The sequence below is a fragment of the Pinus tabuliformis genome, chromosome 6 (genome assembly GCF_031772625.1).
Source record: "Pinus tabuliformis cultivar Carrire ecotype Pingquan chromosome 6, CPIR1, whole genome shotgun sequence".
In the NCBI taxonomy this organism is placed as follows: domain Eukaryota; kingdom Viridiplantae; phylum Streptophyta; class Pinopsida; order Pinales; family Pinaceae; genus Pinus; species Pinus tabuliformis.
In genome coordinates this window covers 720,388,505-720,410,028 of record NC_142292.1, presented here as the reverse complement: position 1 = coordinate 720,410,028, position 21,524 = coordinate 720,388,505, and positions in this window count along the sequence as shown.

Sequence of the window (21,524 nt, the reverse complement as noted above, 5' to 3'; positions counted from 1 at the left end):
GTTGTGCAACACCAACTTCGTCAGTGGGTTGTTTCTCGTTCAAAACAAGTGAAGAGTCTGGAATGGGCGAACACAAGATTGCATCATTTGGATGAACACTTGGGTGTGAAGACGGAGGTCGTAGTAAATAATGCATATGAGGACTCAAAGGACTCAATACCAAATCAACATGAAAATTGAGTGAAGTGATGTTAGGAGGGTGTAAAGGATGAATAGGTGTGTGAGCATGATCCTCAACATCATTGGGCAGTGGTGGAGCTGTTGAATAAGAGGAAGGCGGAGAGTCAGTTGAGACAGTGCCTGCTTCCACATGAGATTACACAGCTCCATTAACAAAGAATGTTGAGCGAGGCTTGATCTCAAACTTTCTCTTGGGACGGGAAGATTTCTTAAGGCAGTACTTGAACCAGTCCCAAAGATAAGAAAATTTCATATGGCTCCTCGGAGCTTGAAACTGCAAGTCATGGAAGTGCTGCCAAAAATCAATAATGGATTCATGCAGAGCCCTACGTTGCTATAACAGTTTTGGTCAAGATGGTCTGGATCAAAATAATAGAATGTGTCTTCAATAATATCATAGAAGAGCTCAAATGAGTGCATGGTGTCAGCTGGTAGGCTGAGCACCCAACGAAATGGATATTCGCGAAGTGTGTATGCAAGCAACAAACTGACCTGTTCATTAGAAAACTCATCTTCCTCATGAATCATGGAAAGAAAGTTATGTAAGTGCTCAGGCTAGGCCACTTCGCCTTCACCATCATACATGTGAGTGGATAAGAGATTGAAAAGCTTCCCTGAGATGGAGACATCTTCATGATTCGAAAAACACCTCGGGGGAAGAAGAGTGCAAGACTCCATGAAAGATATGAAAAGGTTCAAAACTGGATGAGAAGACACAACTTGTCATCAGGCCCTCCTTCTAGCGCCATAAATGTTGACGGTGCTCGAACTGCCAACATGTCAAGGGGATATCCCTAGTAAGAAGTCCTAATTAGATCTCAGCTTGTTTGGTGTAGGAGTCCCAGTAGTGGGTCGTAAGGTAATGCCTTGACCATGATGTCACATAGAGGCAAGTAAGATAAATCTGTCAGTAGTAAGGGTGTGACTGATGCAGTGAGTCAAGGAAGGTGTATGAGAGGTTCTAACACTTCGAAGGGAGAAGAAGGTGAAGGTGAGTTCTAGGTTGAAAGGGATCAGTCCCAACTCAGCTAGGAACACAACACAAAAGGACATGCACAGCTTCCGGTGGAGTAGTCCACTCAGATGAAACAATCACATCATACAAGGTAAGATAACATGTACAACACTCACGGATCAGTTCGAGACGAGTACGACTATGGTTCAACAAGGTTCATGTGAAAGGTATGTATGATGTCTGGCAGAGAAGTCGACACAGATAATGACAACATTAACAACATATGCAACACATTAAAAACAAGATTCATATAGTTGCATACAAATCAGTTCATACACAAATACATAAGTTAAACAACATATATCATTAAGGAAACCGAAGCAGTCCAACTACAATAACAACATATGCATGAAAATGTGCTGGCTCTCATTATATAAAGAAGTGTAAGTCACAATCATACAATAACCCATGTAAACTTGCTAGCCCCAACAATGGAACATTACAGCCACATCTACCTACTCCTCCAAAGAGATGAGCTAGCTCCGTGCAGTGGAGAAGCCAAGGTGCGTTACAATACTGTCCAAGCTTTATCCAAGATAGTATTATTAGAAGCTTGGCTGACCAAACACCCTTACAATGAATTATGAGGGACAATTTATAGCAAAGGGTGGGGTGACCCTTGACATTCCCCTTTGTGACAGTTCACGTACCCTCATGACTCTTCACCTACTCTATGACTATTACATCCAACCATTAACACTTGACTTACACTTAACATGACTCGACATTACAATGCACATGTACTCATGTCAGACAACATGGCTTGAGCAAGCCTTGCAAGACATCACTAACACTTAGTCCACTGTGATGAGACCAACTCTTTGACATGCTTGTGATGGTGAAGGTGGTGAGCTGATGCTAAGCTTGGTCATCCGTGATGGTGTGCATGCACCTCATGGTGACATCTTGCTAAAGCGAACTTTTGCCTCCGTTGCAACCGGTGCAATGGTTCAACCCATTCATCCAACTCATCTGCTAACATGCACATGGTCTTCTTGGGTACAGTTGAATAAAAAAAATATTGATGCATAGTGTACGTGCTGATCTTCAAGTGTGTGCTGGTGGTCATGCGCATCAACTTGCTGAAGTACATGTTCAACCCCAGTTGGAATTGATTCTTGTCTTTGCCTTGGTGAGTGTGTTGAATGGGTTAGATTGCATGCATGCGCTCAAAGACATGGATGCTGCTGAATCCCTTCCATGCGATAAACAACACTGCTCACCTTGTCTACTCTGTGTCAGCTGCTAGGATGGACCCTTAACTTGTACGGGCGCAATTTCATTTGTGAGTGCATGTTGCACCCACTACTATTCTTGTTCCTGTTGCAACTCATTCGTCTGTTTGTGAAACTTCACGTTCTTCCTTAGTTTCTTCTTTAGCACATGCAACTCATTCTTTGTTCCATCTTCTACCTTCACACAATCTTCATGTCGCGTTGTCACTTCATAGCTGGAATCTCCAAAGTTGCTTTCATCATCAATGGACTTGATTGAGCTTGCAACCTTGTTCCGCCTTCGCATTTTCAACAACCCTCCTCTTGCATTCATTGCATTTGGTATGCTATCTTCAATTGCTATTCATGATGCTATTCGCTGTGATGCTACTGCTGTCATATCCTGATTTCCTTGTCTATGAACAACTTGATGTCTTCGTGGGTAGGCAAGTCCATGGACACTTGATCGACTGCATCCCCAAGTTTGCTCTGAATAGTGTCTTCATCTCTACTCTTATGGAAACCATTGTACATGTATTGATGAGAGGCAGATGAACACCTGCAATACTTGGAGACATGGAAACACTCATGGCAAGAAATCTGTCAGTCAAAAACCAAAATGAACACAAGAACTGACTTGTAACATACCTGGGTGAATGATCATGAAGGTTGTGCAATTTTGACTGAGAGGTTGGGAGACTGATTGCCAAGATTCCACAAGGCATAGTCTGGGTTGCAGGGAGACCAAATGATTATTGGAACTACGCAATGCACAGTCCAGTCTGGTTACTGACTGCTGGGATTGCGCAGTGTACAATTCCAGTTGAGAAGGACTGCTGGCCTAGGGATAGATTTGCGCAATTCTTGGGCCAAGTAGCTATTGTCCTCCAGAAATGCGGAAAAATTCCCAGAGGCCAGTGTTGGGCATGAATGCACAAATCTAGAGAGGAAGGTGAGCCTTCCTTCCCCAGATTACTCAATGCAGCCTAGGTGAAGGCAGAGTCTAGGCCAAGGTTGGCCTGACTCGCCGACAGGAAATAGAAAGCAACTAAGGCAGTAAATGCATGGCTACACTAAGTGATAGTAGAAGTGATTGACAGTGCATGCAAAACATGAATGAAAGATTCATCAAACAGATCAACATGCATGTGGGTGAGGCAGTTTTCCAGTTGGGCAAACATCTGTGCAAAATAGTTTCATGTATGTGACCACAGTGAGATAGCAATGAAAATTGAAACAGATCTAATAGATATTTAAATGACTGCAAGTGTTCAAAGAAATAATGCAAACAATACTCCCACAAGTGAAAATGCAAAAAGAGACAGAAATGCAACACAGGGCATGGGAAGCGGGCTTACGCAAAAATAGTTGAGTTGAATGTGCTGACTACTCCTAGATGTGATGTGGGATGTCAAGGGCTGCAAGGTTGATGTGAGGAATGAGCTCTGCAGTGTCCGGTTGATGAGTTTTGATAACGTTAAGGTTGTGATGCACATGCCACGAATCTAGGGGAAGTGCCACTTGGTGGGAAGTTTCATAATTTCTCCTTGCATGTAATGTTATGAAACCAGCTCAAGAAAAAGATAGAAAAGATAGATCAACGCCTTAGAATTCAGCCTCTTCGAGGGGGAAACCTCCTTTACATTACATAATGAACAATTCTTGGATGATTCAAATGACAAATCCTCCTTTCTATATATAGGAGTCTAAAGAGTCACAATATAACCCAGCTAACCTAACAATAATAATATAAAGCCACGAAAATAACAATAGAGGGATCCTATGGGGCACAATAATAACAATATGGGGACAATAGGGGCACAACAATATTAATAAGGGATAAAACTACAATAGTAATGGGGTAATCACTAGTATTATAGGGACCCAACATGCCCCTCTCCTTCAAAAAAGTGTTGTCCTCAATGCTTGAGTAGTTCTGGATGCTTCTATATAAAATTCTCATCCTCCCTTGTGGAATCTTTAGCGGATAAGTTCTTCCACTTGATAAGATACTTTGAAATTGATTGATTTCGTAGCTGTCGAGTTCTTGTTTCTGTGACTGCTTCCGGTTCCAATATAATTTTTCCTTCCTCATCAAGTTCTGGCAATATTGTTTGAACTAGGAGCTTGTCACCTATAACCTTCTTTAAACATGAAACATGGAAAACTGGGTGCAATCGAGAAGTTGCAGGAAGCTCCAATTTGTATGCCATAGTACCAATCTTTTGCAACACCTTGTACAGACCATAATACTTTGGTGATAATTTATTATCCTTCTTAGCTTGCTTGAGGGACATTTTCTTATATGGTTGTAGCCGTAGGAATACCCAATCACCTACATCAAAACTTCTTTCGCTGCGATGTTGATCTGCCTGTTGTTTCATTCTATTCTGTGCCAACACGAGGTTATCCTTTAAGAGTTGGAGGACTTATTGTTGATGTTCGATGTGATGTTCCATTGCTTGAACCTTAGAATTTTCTCTTAAATATGATGTGATGGATGGTGGCTGATATCCATAAAGTGCCATAAATGGGGTCATTTTTGTTGCTGTATGGAAGGAAGTGTTATACCAACATTCAGCCAGAGGTAACCATTTGACCCATTGTGTCTGTTTATCAGATACAAAGCAACGAAGATATCCTTCCAAAATTTGTTTACTATCTCAGTTTGCCCATCAGATTGAGGATGATAAGATGAGCTATGAGCTAACTGAGTACCAAGACAAGAAAATAATTCTGTCCAAAAATTTCCAGTGAAAATGGGATCTCTGTCACTTACAATAATCTTTGGGTTTCCATGTAGCTTTTGAATTGTTTCCATAAATGCAGTAGAAACTGTACTGGCTTTAAATGGATGTGATAATGCACAAAAGTGTGCATACTTGGTAAGTTTTTCAACTACCACCATGATGACACTCTTTCCCTCAGACTGGGGTAAACCTGTGATAAAATCCATTGAAACCTTCTCCCAACGTTGGCTTGGAATGGATAAAGGTTGTAATAGACCTGGTGTCTTAATTGTTTCAACTTTATTTTGTTGGCAAACCAAACATTCTGCCACAAACTTTTGAATATCTGATTTAAGGCCATCCCAAAAAAATTCCTTCTTAACCCTGTGGTAAGTTTTTAAAAATCCTGAGTGCCCTCCTATGGGAGAAGTGTGCAATTCCATAAGAATATTTTGTTTTAGTTGGGAATTCTTACAGAGGTATAAGCGATCTTTGTACCATAACAAATCATTTTTCCAGCTAAATGTATCAGATGTACTGGAATCTTGTTGTAACTTTCGAATAAGTGCCCACACTTCTTCATCATTCTTCCATTCCTCCCTTGCTTCGTTTATCCAATCTGGTTGGATAATAGAAATGGCACACAACAATGCTTCCACATCCTCATCCTTTCTTGAGAGTGCATCTACCACCACATTTTGCTTCCCTTTTTTGTAGATGATTTCAAAGTCATAACCCAACATCTTTGTGACCCACTTTTGTTGCTCTTCAGAGGATAATCTTTGTTCTAAAAAGTATTTAAGGCTATCATGATCTGTTTTTACCTTGAAGTGTCTCCCATTAGGTAGGGTCGCCATTTCTTAAGTGCATGGAGTATTGCCAACATTTCCTTCTCATAAATAGCTTTGTGTAAAAAATTTCCCTTGATTGGATGACTTTCAAAAGCAATGGGTCTTTCATCTTGCATTAAAACAACACCAATTCCATTTCCTGAAGCATCACATTCCACAATAAAGGTTTTTGTGAAGTCCGGTGTAGCTAAGACCGGTGCTTGGCACATTGCCTCTTTAAGATGTTCAAAGGCCTTTGTTGCTTCTGGAGTCCATGAAAATGCATCTTTCTTCAATAATGTTGTTAGAGGTGCTGCTATTCTCCCATAATTCTTAACAAACTTGCGATAATACCCTGTCAACCTGAGAAATCCTTGTAGATGCTTTATGGATGTGGGGATTTTCCATTCCTTAATGGCTTTAATTTTTCTAGGGTCTACCTTAACTCCTTCATGAGATACAATATGACCTAGATATTCCACCTCTTGTACTCCAAAGAAACATTTGGATCTTTTCACTTATAATTGTTTCTCCTCCAATAGTTGTAGCACCCTATCAACATGTTCAACATGATCCTTCCAAGACTTGCTGTAGATTAGTATATCATCAAAAAATACTAACACAAATTTTCTAAGGAATGGTTTGAAAATGGAATTCATCAAACCTTGAAATGTTGAAGGTGCATTGGTAAGGCCAAAAGGCATGACCAAAAATTCATAATGACCCTCATGAGTTCTAAATGCTATTTTTGGAATGTCTTCATTCTTCATTCTGATTTGATGATATCCTAAATGAATATCCAACTTGGTGAAGTAAATTGATCCATGCAATTCATCCAATAATTCATCAATGACGGGAATGGGAAACTTATCTTTAATAGTGAGCTTGTTGAGCTCCCTATAATCCGAACACATGCACCATGATCCATCCTTCTTGTGCACCAATACTACTGGAGCAGAGAAAGAAATTTGACTCGGTTGAATTATACCAGCCTCTAGCATTTCTGCAACCATACGTTCAATTTCACTCTTTTGGGCATAGGGATATCTGTACGGCATGATGTTTGGAGGAACACTTCCTGGAATCAGATGAATAGCATGATCATGATCACGAATAGGTGGGAGACCTTTGGGAGTCTCAAATACCTTGGAATGATTGTCCAAGACTTTTTGGAGATCTGGAGAAATATATTATTCCAATGTGGAAACATCTAGCAACATAATTGTGCAATTACACCTCTTTGTTCCTTTTTTAGAAGCTTTTCATACCATTAGAGCTAATTATCTTTCCGGTTTCCCTGCAATACCCCTTAATTCAACTTCCTTTCCTTCCATAAAAACTTTCATGAAAATTTTTGAAAATTAAAAGCTATTGTACCCAAGGATTGTAGCCATTGGACTCCTGGTACAACATCAGCACCTCCTATTGGAATGGAAAGCATTAGGCTAGTCAATACATATTCTCCCATGGATAGCTTGATATTATGGCACTTTCTAGAGCAATTTATTGTTCCTCCATTTGCAACCATCACTTGACACTCTGGTGCTGGATATAAGAAGCAATTCAATTCTTTTGCTACCTTACAATGAATAAAATTGTGGGTACTTCTTGAATCAATCAACACTATTACCTTTTTCTTCTTGATTTGTCCTTCTATCTTGATGGTTTGAGGAGTGGTAATTCCCGCCAATGCATTACAAGATATGGTTAGATTCATCTCTTCTTTATCTAGGCTTTGTTCCTGGAGTATATCCTCTTCTTTTAACCTTTCTCGCTCCTTTTCTTATTCCTCTTCACAATCTATGTAGAATAATTTCTTCTCAGCACACTTATGACCTTTAGTGTATTTTCTATCACAACTGTAACAAAGCCCTTTTGCTATTTTTTCTTCCAATTGTTGTGGTGTCAACCTTATAGGTTGTGGAAGACTAGGGGCAACAACACTTCCATCTTTATAGTTGTGAGTGGTATGCTTCCTGGATGCCATAATTTTTCTTTCCATTTTTCTTGCTAACCTGAATGCCTTCTTTAATGAATCAAGTTCCCAAAGGCGAACATCATGTTGGATATTATCCTTTAAAGTCCCTATGAACACATCAATCCTATGCTCCTCTGGAATATTTTTTACCCTTATGTTCAATTTTTGGAACTCCTCAATGTGCTCCATTATTGAACCCTTTTGTTTGAGACTTATCAATTGGCTAAAAAAAGTGTTGCTTTTTGTATCCTCATAATGTGCTGTTAATTATTCCGTAAAAATTGCCCAAGTGATAATTTGTTTACGAGAGCAAAGCCATTGATACCATACAAACTGATTTGGTTCCAAATATAAAGTTGCAATACATACCTTTTGTGTGTTTTGCACATTATTGAGATCGAAAAATTGCTCCATCTGTAATATCCATATTGCGGGATCCTTGCCATCAAACTTCCTCATATCTATTTTTGGAATATGGTGGGTCTTCAATCCCACATTAGAGTCTATGAAATCATGATTAACATTTCTTTTGTTTGCATCGTGAGTTTCCTTTACTACCTTTTCACCATTTGTAAGTACTTCTTGTAGAAAATTTGTCAAATCTATCTTCAAATCTGCCATGTCTCTCTTCAAATCTGTCTTCAAATCTATCTTCAAATCATCCATATTAGCTTCCATGCCCTTTATCTTAGCTTCTATTAGCTTTTGTGAGAGTGAAATTTGTTGCACTTGGTCTTGTAATTTTGATATATCATGTAGCATTTCTTCCTCTTCTTCATGAGTCATGCTAGAGCTTTCAGGTTGCTTACTAGGTGTTTGCATTTTCTTTCCTCAGGGCATCAGTTACCTATAATAATGCTCTACTATGCTCTTTGAATTCCTTCAAAATAAATTTTCAAACCAAACTTAAGCAAAAATTTAAAAAAATCTACACACCTTTTTTCACTTTGTAGGAGCTCGATATTGCCTTTGGTGTATCTTTGTACTTTCAAATCATCCAGTTCTGAAATTGTGACCTGTAGTAGCCCTCTATGTCCTCTTTCCAATGCCACCAGTGTGATCCAAATTGGATTCTCCAAGGAAGAGTTATGCGAAATATCCCACAGTGACCTGATTATAGACTAGTTCAGTAGAGCGAACTTGTACGACGTGCCATGAGTCACTGTTTCGACCTTTGGCTCTGAAAAATATTTATAAGAAACTATAGTCCATCCTCTTTTTGTAACTTCTTAAGAAATTTCAATCTGATGCTCAGAGAGAAAGTTATGACGATTTTTCCCAAGTCACCTGTTTGGAATGTAATTCAGGAGTCTGCAAAAAGATCAACTTCCTTAGATCATATCTCTGCAAATATAGTGCGAAAAGCTCTGAAATTTGGATCCGAGATTCAGCATGATTTCTTCTCAAATGGGTTTTGTTAGCTTCTGAAACGTCGCAGAAAAAAATTTATAGTGAAAATGCCACAATGACCTGTTTGGAGCAGCGAAACCCTAGAATACAAAGCTTTGATACCAAATGTTATGAAGCCAACTCAAGAAAAAGATAGAAAAGATATATCAACGCCTTAGAATTCAGCCTCTTCGAGGGGGAAACATCCTTTACATTACATAAATGAACAATTCTTGGATGATTCAAATGACAAAACCTCCTTTCTATATATAGGAGTTTAAGGAGTCACAATATAACCCAGCCGACCTAGCAATAATAATATAAAGCCATGAAAATAACAATAGAGGGATCCTATGGGGCATAGTAATAACAATATGGGGACAATAGGGGCACAAAAATATTAATAAGGGATACATTGACAATAGTAATGGGGTAATCACTGGTATTATAGGGACCCAACATGTAACCTCCAACTACTAAACATAGATCCCTGAAACAAGGGATGCCTTTGCATGCTGCCTTGGGAGAAGCAACCCATGCATGCAAGTCTATTTTGCTTCATCTCGAAAGGAATCGGTCAACTTAGCTGCACATGCAAGAGACTTCTCGACTGCTAAAGAAAAATGCGCATTTCTGGCTGGGAGCTGGGTTGATTGCCTAGGAGATTTCGCAATTTCTGGGTAGAGCAGCTAATTGCTACTCAGATTTGCACAAATTTTGGGCTGAGTAGACTTGCTGGGGAAATTTGCACAAATCCTGCTGGGAGTGTTGGTAGGCAAGATTACACAATATTTGAGCCCATCCGGCTTCCAAAGAGGATTGTGCAATTTCTGGAGGGAAGGCTGGTTGCCCTCCAGAAATGCATAATTTTCAAGGGGTATCTGTGCAGCCTACATCTGGACCAAGTCCGAGTGAATAACTTGTGAGGGGAATGGATCAAGCTATGACCGATAGGCTGCCATTGTGCAAGAAAGACACTAAAGCTTGTGAACTTGACGAAGCAAGGTAAGCTGCTGTGAATGTTGGAAGGGAGGCTCCAAAATGAGGCCAAGGAAAAATTTTGGAGGGTGGTTGTAGCCACTACAACAGTCTACAAACATTTTTTTACTGCATTGGTTTGAGCATCCGTCTGGGGGTGATATGCGACACTCATTTGGAGTTGTGTGCCATGTAGCTTGAATAACTCTTAACAAAATTTCCTAGTGAAGGTGGATCTTGATAAGGCAAAATAAGAGTAGGCATGCCACGAATTTTGAAAATTTGATCCATGAAAACTTGAGTCACCAAGGTTGGAGTGAATAGGTGCGGTAAGGCACAAGAATGGGTGTATTTGGAGAGGTGACCAAATACCACCATGATAACTGACTTGTTGCCTGATTTCAAGAGACCTGTAATGAAGCACATGGAGACATCCATCCATATAGAAGTAGGTACAAACAAGGATTGTAAGGTTCCCTATGTATTCATTGTTTCCCCTTTGTTGCACTGACAAACGTCACATTAATCGAAAAATATAAGAATATCTTGTTTCATCCTAACCAAAATAAGGAGTGATATGCATGAACATAAGTCTTCTAAAAACCTAAATGGTCTGCAATTGGTGAGGAGTGTAGCTCTTCTAAGATGCAATGTTTGAGTGTGGAGTGAGGGGAGAGAACCACACAATCCTTATATCGAAGAATATCTTCCTACCAAGTTTGAATCGCTGTGGGGTTAGGATCCCCTTGTAACCTTTTGATTATCTAGGAAAGAGATGGATGAGTAAACCATTCATTGTGTGCCTCCTCAATCCAAGATGGTATGGGAAAATATAGGGATAAGAGGGTGTCATCCTCCTCAAATTGTTTAGACAAGGCATGGGCCACAACATTGCCTTGACCCTTCTTATAGAATATCTTATAACCATATCTCAACATTTTGGTAAGATATTTCTTTTATTGCGGGGAGGATAAGCATTGTTCGAAGAAATACTTCAAACTATGATGGTCAGTTCGAATTTGGAAATGTCGCCTGAGAAAGTATGGTCACTAAGTGTCTATGACATGTATGGTGGTCATCATCTCCTTCTCATAAGTGGATTTACCCAAATTCGTGCCACTTATTTGTTTGCTTGTGAAGGCTAATTGTCGACCTTCTCGTGTTAAGACTATGCCACAGTTGATTCTCGAGGAATCACATTCGACCACAAATGGTTTGGTGAAATCTAGGAGGGCCAACACAAGGGTGGAGAACATGGCTTGTTTGAGATATAGGAAGGTTTTTTGAGTTGTTTCTGGCTAGAGGAATGCATTTTTCTTGGGAAGTTTTGTTAAGGATTTGGAAATGTGTCCATAATTTTTGAAAAAATTGTGATAATAGCCCGTGAAGCCAAAAAATCCCTGCAAACTCTTCAAGGACCTAGGTTGGGTCAAATCTTGCATTTCTTGATTCTTTTTTGGATCCACCTAAATGCCTTCACAACCCACAATGTGTCCCAAGTACTCCACCTCTTCCATTCCAAATGAACGCTTGGACAATTTAATAAATAATTTGTTGTTCTGAAAAAGTTGCCATTAGGGGATTTTTGAGGTGTAAAATGGGTTTCCTAAGAAAAATGTACAACCAAAATAAACTTTATAAGAACCAATAGGATTCAAGACGATGATGTCAACCATGGGGAATGATTCACCTTTTTTGGAGTAATAAAGTACAAAGATTAAAAAATAATAAAATAATAAAACTACATTTTCAACTTATCTCCCTAAGTTTTTATTCAAACTTCGAGTGGGAGTACTCGTTGGATGAAAAATTTAATTCCTCATCCAAGGAGTACCCATGTTGCATACTTTCGATGGACCCTACTACACAAAAAATGAGAAATGAAAAAACGTGATTGCAATCACGATTTTAATGTATTTCTCATTTTTCATTTAGCAGGGTCCATCGAAAGTATGCAACATGGGTACTCCTTGGATGAGGAATCAAATTTGGCATCCAATGAGTGTTTCCTCTCGAAATTTGAGTAAAGCCATACGAAGATAAGTTGAAAATACGAGTTGAAAGAATAGTTTTGTCTTTTTTCCCTCTAAAATTTGATGATGTAATCTAATCTTATTTTATTATTTCCACTCTTAGTTTATAATTTCCTTAGGAGGCCCATTTTAGACCTCAGAAATCCCCTAATGCAATATCTTTTCAACATGTTGAAGATGTGTTTCCCATGTTTTTTTGTAGATGAGTATTTCATAAAAAAGTACAAGGACAAACGTTTTGAGATATGGCTTGAGAAAGTGATTTGTGAGAGTTTGAAAGGTGGACTGTGCATTATAGAGACCAAAGGGAATAACTAAAAATTCACAGTGACCTTCAAGGGTTTTGTAAGTTGTTTCGGGAATTTTTGGTTTCTTCATTATGATTTGGTGATAGCTTGAACGAAGATTAAACTTGGTAAAGAATTGGGCACCAAGGAGTTCATCAAGGAGATCATTGACTATTGGTGTGGGAAAATTATCCTGATGGTGAGCTTGTTGAAGGCCATAAAGTTGAGACACATGCACCACTCCCCATATTTCTTGAAGACCATGATCATTGGGGACAAATACAAGTTGGTGCTAGGACGAATAATACCTACTTCTCATAGCTCCTAAATAATATTTTCAATCTCATTCTTTTATTTGAATGGATACCTGTAGGGGTGAACAATTGCTGTCTGGATACTTGGAATCAAATGGATGATATGATCATGCTCACCCTAAGAGGGGGGTAGCTCCTTGGGTTTTTCATGTATCTGTTGGTGGTGACACAACACATTGAAAATCTGGATAAATGGTGGCAGGATTAGATTCATTGGCTTGGATTGCATTGAATTGAGTAACCACTCCATGGTGGCCCTAATTTAAGAGCTTATCCATTCTATGTGAGCTGATGATAGTAAGAGAACATGTATGATGGCCCCTAAGAGTATGAGTGTGTCCATTCTACTTGAAGCTCATATATAACTTCTATAAGTCCATAATTGGGACTAATGTCCTAAGCCATTTGGCTCTGAGGACGATGTCTCAACCTCCCATTTCAATGGAAAAAATGTGGGTCTTAAGGTGATAGTCCCGCATCTGGAGCTTAATGTTGTTGAAACTTCCTTCGAATTTCATGGTGCCCCCATCAGCTATGAGAATTTGAAAATTGGATATTTTTCATACAAAACAATGAATTCCCTCAGCTACCCTTGTATCAAACAAATGGAAAATTTAGGTGCTCATATTATGGGAGGTTATTGAATTGCATGGGATAAATTTTCATTCCTCATGAAAGTGCCCCATTATTACTACCTTCATGATCACGACCTTTAATATGAAGCATAATTAAAGATATTACAACAATGCTTGTCAATTAGTACAATGAACATAATGCAAGAAAAATATAAAATATTACAACATTTCATGTATGATACAAAGATGATTTGTTGATCCATACCTTTATGATTAATTCTATTATATTGCAATTTCCATAGATGAGATGTCATTCTATATGGTTTTAATCTAATCTCTTCTTTTCCATTGAAATTTTTTTTTTGGTACTTCGATACCTATGGTTCTTAGAGGAAGAGGCTATACTCATCAAGCAACTCCTTTACTAAACTTCTAGAACGACGAGATTTCATCTTAGGACCACAAACTGAACATACAAATTTACCCTTTGTTTGAAGACCTACAAGAGATGGATTAAATTATATTACCAATTATTTTAAATATGTTATTTAAAAATGATACATGACATGCCATTTATAAAATTAAACACTATTAAAGTGTAGTGTAATGTTATAACATACTACAAAAATGTGTTAGCCTTGGGGCATAGTGAATTGTCCATACGAGCATTGCATGGAATTGAACGATTCCCTTGCGCACTACTAGTCTAGAGATATCATACACAATAATGCCCTTCCATAACTCTAGTAAATCAATGATAAGAGGCTCGATATATACATTCATATCTTTGAATTGGTACTTCCCTAATCAATTGAACACAAAGTACATAATTACTACATATATCGGTAAATAAAAAAACATCAAACATATAAGACATATTTATGAAAGAAACCAAACAAATGAGATGTTATTGTGTTGAAAATAATTATTCTAATCAAATACCTAGAATAAACATTTCCAAAATTATGTGCTGCCTCTTTATTGACATCCACAGAGGAATGTTATTGTTGATAACAAAAACATGCCACACGAAGTAAGTAGATCTGAGATCGCCAAAGGATTGACATCGTCAACTTCCAATTAAAGCCTAAGATTACGAGGTTCATCTTTAAAATGTGTCCATATTTCCTCTATATGCTTAAATGCAGATCCATTTGCAGGTATTCGAAGAACACCATCTTTACTTTTGTTCTTTGCATGGTAATCCATAAATTGTGCTATGTTTTTGCATTTGAAAAATTTCCGCAAATTGAAATTATGTGAATATAACGAAGAAACTTGTGAGGCACATTTTTTGTTGCTTTATTGATTTAATATCTACTAATTTGATATTTTGGGCATCCTTCTTTTAACACATGTTCTCCATAATACAAAATATTATTAATATGACATGCACGAATAGATTGATACTCCATTACAATATATTTCATAATGGCATGTAAATATTATTATGTGCGAGATAAAACATTTGGCGATGGTAAAAAAAAAATTCACCTAACAATATCTAACATAATTAAAAAATTAGTACTTCTTAATATAAAGAATATTAATCATACATATTGCATCCAAATTTTACATATGATCAACTAACAATAAAATAGATGAAAATAAAAAACCTTTATCATCAAGTACTAAATGTCGCAAAATATATTACATACCTTAGGAGATGTGTAGCACAAGTGTCTCAGAAACCATTCATAACCTTTAAATTCACCAATAGTACTATAGTAGAGAGAATACTTGTTTTGGAGCCTTCATATAGAAGTTTTGTTGCCTTCTCGATTATAGGTCTATCAAAAACACCATCTACTTGGTCATCATTATCAACCATTCCAGCATTATTAAATGCCTCCTAGATCAATATATTTGTCCCCTATTCTTCAACTGTGTTATTAGCATCATCATATTCTTTCATGGGATCATTAAATTTACCTTCATTATTCGCTCCATGTTCCTAAACATACGCTTATATAATGACCATGGACATGCCCTAGGGCATTGTTTCTTTATAATTAAAAACATTCAAGTATATAAGCGTATATAAAAATTCTTTAAACAATACAAACTTTAAAAAAATATAATATAGGAAAAAAAAGACAATGACAAAGACAACTTAGCTGAGAGTGAGAATCAAAGACAACAAATCAATGATGAAGCTTGTGCAATTTATCAATATGTTGAAAAAATATAGGAGAATTGTTATTTTTCTTGACATTTAGAGAGAGAGACACTTTGTATACTCACAACAAACAAAAACAACCTATTATTATTTCTCCTTCATCATTATGTCATATTCTTTCTTGATTTCACTTATAGACCGCAAGTTTGGTTTGATGGCAAATTTCCCTCGCCCAACTAATTGGAGACCATGGTTTAATTTATAACGGGTTCAAAGATGAGGGATTAGGGGTTAAGAGTTTATTGGCATCCAAGTGTTAGGGGTACTAAGGAGTTGGTAGTCTAGATGGTTCAACTAGCTTAGGTGAGAGAAATAAACAAAAATAATAAATTAATGATGAAGCTTTTGCAATTTATTAAGATGTTTATGGAATATGTTGAAATTTTCTAGGAAAAATGTTACTTTTATTGAATGTATAAATATAGACATTTTGTGAGATTTCATATTATTTCTTGATTTCAGTTGGAGACCACAAGTTTGGTGTCGATGGAAAATTTCCCCCGCCCAACTAATTGGAGACCATGGTTTAATTTATAATGGGTTCAAAGCTGAGGGATTAGTGGTTAACATATTAGGGGTTAAGAGGATATTGGAATCCAAGTGTTAGGGGTACTAAGGAGTTGGTAGTCTAGATGGTGCAACTAGCTTAGGTGAGAGCAAGAAACAAAAACAACAAATTAATGATAAAGCTTTTGCAATTTATTAAGATGTTTATGGAATATGTTGATTTTTTAAGGAAAAATGTTACTTTTCTTGACATTTAGAAAAAGAGACACTTAGTGAGATAAATATTAACAAATAACAAAAATAACATATTCTTATTTTTCCTACATCATTATGCCATTTTCTTCCTTGATTTCACTTGGCGAGCACATGAGATTAAGTCGATGAAAACTTATCTTCTAATCCCTATCCATTAACTCACTGCTCACCTCTACACCATTAACCATCCATAACCCTTTAATTCATCCTAACCCCTAATTCCTTAAGACCCTATCCCACTAATCGTTAACACCTTAACTCCATTCCCCCTAATTAACCCCTTAAACCACTAACCCTTAAGCCCTTAATCCTTAACACCTAAACCATTCAACCCTAAACCCTTAACCAATAACCCCTTACCCCCTAAGCCCCATTAACCTCTAAATCACCTAGGCCCGAAATCCCCTAAACCTAACTTAAACTCTAACCTGTTAACTTATTAACCACTAAGTACCCTAACTTATAATTTAAAGTTGAATTTTTTTATAATTTGAATATTTTAAGACTTTTAGTAAATGCAATTTTATGATACATTTTAGGTAATTATTTTGGTTGATATTGTTTAAAATTTAATATTTATTAATAAATGTAAATTTAATAAAATAATTTTATGTTATGGAACCAGCTCACAAAAAGATAGAAAAGATAGATCAACGCCTTAGGATTCAGCCTCTTCCAGGGAGCAACCTCCTTTATATTACACAAATGAACAATTCTTGGATGATACAAATGACAAGACATCCTTTCTATATATAGGAGTCTAATCAGAGTTGACATAACAATAATAATGTAAGGGCACAATAATAACAATAGTGGGCTTCTATGGGGCACAATAATAACAATATGGGGACTACATGGGTACAACAATATAATAAGGGGGTTGTACTAATAACAATAAGGGGTTACACTAGTAGTATAGGGGCCTAACATGCCCCTCTCCTTCAAAAAGTGTTGTCCTCAACGCTTGAGTAGTTCTTGACGCTTCTGTATAAAATTCTTGTCCTCCCTTGTGAAATATTCGGCGGGTAAGTTCTTCCACTTGATGATATACTCTAAAATTGATCGATGTCGTAGCTGTCGGGTTCTTGTTTCTGTGACTGCTCCAGGTTCCAATATGATTTTTCCTTCCTCTTTAAGTTTTGGCAATATTGTTTGAATTGGGCTATTCTACAACTTTTGAATGAGTGGCCACACTTCTTTGTCCTTCTTCCATTCATCCCTTGCTTCATTTATCCAATCTAGTTGGATAATAAAAATAGCACAAAAAAATGCTTCCACATCCTCATTCTTTCTTGAGAGCACATCTGTAACAAAAAATTTCTTCCCTTTTCTGTAGATGATGTCAAAGTCATAACCCAACATATTTGTGACCCATTTTTTCTGTTCTTCTAAAGATAATATTTGTTCGAAAATGTATTTAAGACTGTCATGATCCATTTTTACCTTGAAGTGTCTTCCCATTGGGTAAGGTTTCCATTTCTTAAGTCCATGTAATATTGCCAACATTTCCTTCTCATAAATAGCTTGCTTGAGATGTAGCCATAAAAATACCCAATCACCTACATCAACGCTTTTTTCACTACAATGTCGATATACCTGTTGCTTCATTTGATTTTGCACCAAAGTGGCATTATCCTTTAAAAGTTGGAGAACTTGTTGTTGATGCTCGATGTGATCTTTCACTGCTTGAACCTTTTTCTTCTTGATGTGTCCTATCTTGAGAGTTTGAGGAGTGGTAATTTCTTCCAATGCTTTACAAGATATGGTCAAATTCATTTCTTGATGCTCGATGTGATATTTCACTTCTTGAACATTTTTCTTCTTGATATGTCCTTCTATCTTGATATGTCCTTCTATCTTGATAGTTTGAGGAGTGGTAATTCCAGCCAACGCGTTACAAGGTATGGTTGGATTCATTTTTTCTTTCTCTATGTGATCTTTCACTTCTTGAACCTTTTTCTTCTTGATATGTCCTTCTATCTTGAGAGTTTGAGGAGTGGTAATTCTTGTCAATGATTCACAAGATATGGTTGGATTCATTTCTTCTTTCTCTGGGGTTGGTTCCTGGAGTATATACTCTTCTTTTGATGTTCCTTGATCCTTTTCTTCCTCCTCCTCATACTCTATGTAAAATAATTTATTCTCAGCACACTTATGACCTTTAATGGATTTGCTATCACAATTGTAACAAATCCCCTTTTCTCTTTTTTCTTCCAATTGTTGTGGTGTAATCCTTGTAGGTTGTGGAAGGCTAGGAGAAGAAACACTTTCATAATTATAGTCGTGAGTGGTGGGATTCCTTGTTTCCATAATTTCGCTTTCAATTTTTCTTGCCAACTCGAATGCCTCCTCCAATGAATCAGGTTCCCAAAAACGAACCTCATGTTGAATGTTATCCTTTAAAGTCCCTATGAAGACATCAATCCTTTGCTTCTCTGGAATAATTTACCCTTCTATTCAATTTTTGAAAGTCCTTAATGTGCTCTTTCATTGAACCCTTTTGTTTGAGATTTATAAAGTGGCTAAAGAAGGAGTTTCTCTTTGTATCCTCACAATGTGCTATCATTTCCTCCGTGAAAATTGACCACGTAACAAGTGGTTTACGAGAACAAAGCCCTTTTTACCATAAAAATTGATCCGGTTCTAAATATGAAGATGAAATACATAACTTTTGTAACAGTGGTACACCATGTAGATAAAAATATTGCTCCATCTGAAGTATCCAATTTACCGGATCCTTGCCATTAAGCTTCCTCATATCACCTTTTCTTAATTTTAGCAGCTTGATATTTTTTTTTTTTTCTGAGTAAAGACTATTCTATTATGTATAAATAAAAGAGGAAAATATTTACAAAGAGGTTGGAACCTCTGAGGGGGCTAAAGCCAACCCTCTGTCAAAAAAACTTCTGCAATCAGCTCTTAACTGTCTGTTTAAATAGATAAAAAACGAGAACCCAAGACTCTGTAGAACTAGACACCACCACCAAAAACCAAAAACTAGAAGACGATGGAGAATTATACTGAAAAATGATGACGTGGACAACAACGGCATCACAAAACCACTTAGCAAAAACCACCAGCATATCGGACCGCCGTCGACCAGCAAGCAGTTTCTGTATGATCGAGCCCGATACAATCTCCTGTTGACGCGTGGCTCTCTACATACGTCATCATTTCTGACTTTTCGGGACGTAAAGTTCAGCAAAAAGAGGCCTTCCGAAATCCTCCATCGCCGTCCGATCTGCTCCATCATTCTCCGCCGTTGATTGTTTCAACCTGAGGTGGTAATTCTACATCTTCATCGTTGGCTTTGCAAGGAGAGCTGACCCATTCATTCATCACATTGTCTTCGACATCCATATTACTGCGACCAGGAGGCATCACCGGATATAGAACAGTGCCTGAGAACTGCGCTGGTGCACAAGGAATGAACTCCTCGTGTGAAGAAGTTTGCTGAAGACGCGCGTCCTCTTCATGACCTTCGGCCTGCTGCACCTCTGGAAGATTGAGGATATCCTCTGCCATGCTTCCTTGAGAATCCTTAGAATTCTGTGAGAGAGTCCTGTCCATGTATTGTTCATCAGAGCCAGAGAGGTCATCTTCTTCCTCTGAGAAGATGACTATGATAATAGCAGAGATAGTAGGCTTGTTTAGCTTGCTTTTAAATGTGAAACGGGAGGAGTGGAAAGAACTGTAGAGGGACGAACCAGAGTGGTCGGATGATGGTGAGGCCGGCGAGACAGAAGCTAGCGGGGAAATGCATCGTGGAACAGGACCTCCCCTTCCTCTAACACCCCCACGAGTGCCTGAACTACTACCCCTCCGGGAAATTCCTCGACGTCGGGCCATAGCAGCAATGATTGACAAACTGAGAGAACAAAAGGGTTGAAGGAGGAAGAAAAACGACCCACCCCAATTTGAAATAAACAGAGGATAACAGTACTCAGAGTAGAAAGCACCCAGGGAAAGCACCGCACAGATAGAAATCAGAACCCCTAAATAAATTCCAGAATTGTCTGAATGAGTCCCACACCCTGCCCAAGCAGCTTCAACAGACACCGTAACACGACCTATTACAGTTATATACCAAAGGAAAAAACATTGACCATATCAGATGCGAGCCAGAAGAACCGTAATTAAATGCTTGAGGCTGGCCAGATGTGGGCTTCTATGGAGCCATGATGGCTTCCAAATGCTCAGCTCTGCACCTAACTCCTGTGAACCAATTCGACCGGAAATGTCTCTACTAGAATGAGCCAGAGAGAATGTCGAGCTCTGGGAAATTAAAATGAATCGTATGCTCATCATCCTGAAGAACTTACTCCGCATGCTGTACACTCAATTCCTCATTAATGGGATTTCATGCGCTGCCAGAAATCGCCTGCTTGCTCCACGGTGATGCCCGATGCCGGCGTCGCTCGTATGGGCATTAACGGCTCATAAAATCACCCGCATCCGGGTGTGAGTTCTCCTTCGGCTGCATATCACTAGTAACTATAGTCTTGAAGATGGATAGTTGATTCTCTGAAACCATGCTGGAGATTGAGCCTTCAAAGAATTCCTTTCCACTTTCCACTCCTATGTTTGCAAGAAAGTCAACCAATTTATTCCCTTCCCTTCTAATGTGTTTAAAGGAAATTGTTTGGTGATTGGTAAGCCATTGTTTGAGAAGCTCTAGTCTAGTGGCCAATCTCCAACTGCTACTAACCTTATATACCTCAGATCCCTGCATAAGCTTTGAGGCCATGTTGATAATAATTTGAGAGTCCCCTTCCACTATAAGAGGAAAGAGTCTCCATTCCTGTGCCAAATTTAGTCCTCTCCGTAGACCCTCCAATTCCGCCGCATTGTTGGTATTCCAACCAATTGAGCCAACATAGGTTATTAGGGGGGTTCCCTGGTAGTTTCTGATGCTTCCTCCGAATCCTGTTTTTCCTGGATTCCCTTTCGAGGCTCCATCGAAGTTAAGCTGGTATACATTATTTGGTGGTGGTGTCCAACTTGATGGAGATTCTAGATGCTTTGAAGAGTTATCCTTTGATGTTAACGGATGTTGTAATT